The sequence below is a fragment of the Adiantum capillus-veneris genome, chromosome 25 (assembly GCF_014529385.1).
Source record: "Adiantum capillus-veneris isolate H3 chromosome 25, ASM1452938v2, whole genome shotgun sequence".
In the NCBI taxonomy this organism is placed as follows: domain Eukaryota; kingdom Viridiplantae; phylum Streptophyta; class Polypodiopsida; order Polypodiales; family Pteridaceae; genus Adiantum; species Adiantum capillus-veneris.
This window is the reverse complement of record NC_140955.1, coordinates 15,792,651-15,796,802: the sequence shown is the minus strand read 5'-3', so window position 1 is coordinate 15,796,802 and position 4,152 is coordinate 15,792,651.

Here is a 4,152-nt window from a genome sequence, read left to right as displayed (position 1 = left end):
AACTAGGAACTAAAAGAGCCAGATTCTAGTCATAAGCACAAACCAAACCTCAAAGACCCAGCACTAGAACCAAGGATAGTACTGAATACCACGGATAACTCTTCCGAGGGATTTCACCAAGCTATACCTGAGGATTGTAAAGAGATAGATGGTCTTGACGAATTGTGGAAACAAGTCAGAGAGGCCAATGAAGCCGATGACCTAAGAAGACGAGTAGACAAGACTGGTGATGAACGAGGAGTGTTTCTACCACCAATAGAGGAATTTGAGACTGGATCTCAAATGAATCTAGATGTGCGATTGTGTGGGGGCGACAAAGGATTTGTACAATCTATGGATAGTCAACCCCATTCGCTAAGAACACTACCGTCGTACATGGGAGAGTATGAGACCAAGTCAGATGTGGTTACAGTCCCATCACAGAGACTGTCTCCCAAACAAGACCATCAATTCAAAGGGGCTAGTAGATATTCTATCTACCCTAGTCACCTGTACAATAATGTTAGCTGAGTTGCTCAGAATAAGACCAAAAATGTGGGCTAATGTGGGTAAATGTCTAGAGAAATTTGGTGTAAAAACCCCAATGACTCGAATCGAGGAAGGTATCAAAGAGCTTGAAATGCCTCAACTAAATACTAGGCCAGTGCCATTAAACAAGGTAGGCGAGTATTACGAGGGAGAAGATGGAAACACCACCCTTCCTGTGGAATTCAATAATGTAAAAACCATGGCAATCCTTGACAGTGGAGCTGGTGTGGCCATTGCAACCAAAGAGGTTTGGAAAAAATGGGAAAAACCTGCCTTGATATCCACACGAATGACCCTACAGCTTGCAGACGGACACAAGGAAAAGCCCATAGGACTGCTAGAAAGAGTACTTGTTACTTCTTGTGGCATTGAATATGAACACACTTTTGCTGTTGTTGACTTTGGCAAGAAGAACAACTATGACATCATTCTGGGAAGACCATTCATGCGAAAATTGAGAATGGTCCAAGATTGGGGTTATGACCATATATACCTGAGACATATGGAAACCATAACAAAGGTAAACTTGAGGGACCATAGCTATAGGGATGTGACGAGAACACCGGTAGAGGAGTTTGATTCCGCCACAGTAGCAGGATCAGAACTTCCAGCTTGGTTGGGTAAGCCTAAAGACCTGTGGATGTGTGGAGCTTCACAATGTGGCAGCTTGAAACGTGAGGAATGTATCCTAGAACGAGTTATAGAGGATAAGGACTATATCCCAGAACCATTTCCTGAAGAAGAGTTAGAGCCTTTTGAATGGGAACACATCTTGGCTACTCTAGACGTGTGCGCCGTGGAGGATGCTCCCACAACAAAGTTTTGTGATGAAAATGGCTATGATGTCATTCCTTATTTTGCGGTGAGTGTAATCCAGGACAACGAAGAGAACCAGACATCAACAAGCTCTCAAAATGAGGAGCAAACAAAGAAATGTGGAGAATCAAAAGATGAAGAAGACGATGAGTTCTATGACTCTGTAGAACACTTCGAGCTTTCAGAAGATCAACGACCCGGGAATCAATGTCATCGCTACACAAGTAAAGTGCATCAAAAGTGGATTCCAAAGTCCTCCATGAAGACAGAGCCACCACAAGCATCCTCATACATGGCTCCTAATAAGGATGCAAAGACTCAGCTAGGAGGAATACGACCAGAGCAACGAGCTAACAATGCTCTAATCAATGGGCTAGAAAAGTCCTCCAAGGAACTACCACCCACGAGAAAACAGACAGTAACTTTCCACTACCAGCCAAAAAATCAAGGGAAAGTACAAGAAGTCAACCTTGCTGGGGATAGTAGCGATAGTGATGAATCATACGACATCCCCTATCATCAACTTAGACCATCACTATCACCAACCCCTTCAACAACAACCATGACAGGTCAAAAGAACAGGACAACAAGTCAAAGCCAAAAAGATCGACAAATCTGGATACCAAAAAGCCAGATCGGCCAAAAACAGATATGGATCAAGCAGACAAAGATCTCTAATGAAAAATCACAAGATCCAACACCAAAACAAAAACAAGGAAAGCGTGCACGAACAGGTAAGAATACCACAAAGTCGCAAGCTTTCACAACTCAGGTTTGGGCTCCAAAGAAGTTGATTCAAGCACAAAAATGTCAGGAATTCATTTGGATTCCAAAACAACCACGGTCTCAACTTTCAAAGCCTGAATCACTTCACCAACCAAGTGTACAAGGGCTGAAGCAAAGACCACTGATGACTCACACAACAAAAAGGTGGATCCCAAAGAAGTCTCTTCAAACACAAACGAAGCACGGGCAAGTATGGGTTCCCAAACGAGAGCTAGCATCAAAACAACCAATAATCGCAAAGAAATGGGTCCCAAAGAAGAACAACAAAACTGCTGTCAGTGCATCGCCGCTTGAATTCTTACAATTCTTCCTACGATTATAGTACAGTTAGAAGAGAGCAAGTCGCTTCAATCAAGCAATGATACAGGAGCTTCAAAGACCATTACATTGCTTAGAATAGGAAGCCTCGCCAACAAATGCCAATAAGCAAATTGCTTAGACCCACATCTTGCACAACATAAATATTTTCCATGCATTGACTGTGTATGCATAATAGGGCTACATTACAAGGCCTGCATAGGCACAACTTTTAATTGCCCAAGCACGAACATACCCTTTTCGATACCCTGTCGTAAAGGATGACTCCAAGTAGGAAGGGGGGAGGCATTCTGAATGCGGACCTAACATTATGACTATTAGAGGGCAATGTTTTGTGAGATGCATTGAATTTTTGCGTTTTATTGTGATAATTTTTTGACGAAATTTAGACTATATGCCCTCATAGTAGTGTTACAGAGAAGTATGGGGACAAAATCCATATATGAGCCCCTAGGGACATGTGTATAGTGTACATAGCATTTGGATTTCTATTTGAATGATTTTTCGTTTGTTAAGTTTATTTTTTTAAAAAAGATTTTCTTTGTTTATTATTAAAATAAAAAATAAAAAAATCCATAATCCACATGAAGAATAGACTGACGGGACGCTTGAGCACTACAAAGAGAAGAAGGTATAGGAAAATGATGAAACTTCACGAAGTATGTCTCACTTGCCACTACAACAGCCGAAGAACTTGTCACAAAGCAGTGTCAACATGCAACCGACAAGTCATACAAGTCAGAGTTGAGCTAAGCAACAAAATGAGTGAGGTGTTAGTCCCAAAGCTTCAAGTAATATTCTCTGTGGTCTAAGCGTCTTAGCTATTCTATGTACTGCTCAAGCTGGAAGAGTTGAGCATATTTACGTTGTGTCGCTCATGCTGGTATATGTGAGCAAAAGAGTCGAAGTCTAAGTACTTACGTATGGTGAAGTGAAGGAGAAGGTCCAAAAGACACTCACGTACTGAGCACACTGAGATACGAGTGGAGAAACTTCTACATCGAAAACCATTCTTGGAAAGGTGGAAGCTATTGAGACATCTTTTTATGTCACATGTGCTACATTTATTCCTCGAAACACCCATCATCTCCTTCTTTCACATTGCATGCTTTTGTTGACACATTTCTCATACGCATATAGAGTGTCCCATAATTGGCACTTGCATCAGGCACTCTTTCCGTGTTTCACCCAAGCACTCACCTTTCATGAACATGTACTTCACGTTGAACTGCTCAACTCCAATAAGAGTGTATACCAAAGGCATTTTTTCCCACCGGGTTTTTTCCCTTTGGTCATCCAGGTTTTAGACCCTAATCTTAGGACACCTATCACCATCCTCTTGTACATATTCCTTCTACATCAACAATAAGGAAATGCTACTCAAATCAATTGACAAATGAATTGGAGCACCAATTTCAAATCATAGCATACTTCTCCTCAATGGCGAGTCGAAGAATGGCCTACAATGACAAAGCTGCAGACAAAACTAACAACATGATTGCACAGGAACAAAGAAGTCCCCAATGAAGAAGAGCAGACATAAAAGAAATCGGAGGATCTCAAAATATGAATGGTTACGATGATAGACGTCCGCTCTAATGGATCATAGTTCGTGTTGTGGTTCGACAAAGATACAAGCAGTGCAACAGATGAAGCCAAAACAACATCAAAGTGTTGACCGCTGGGTCAACTACACAACATAAC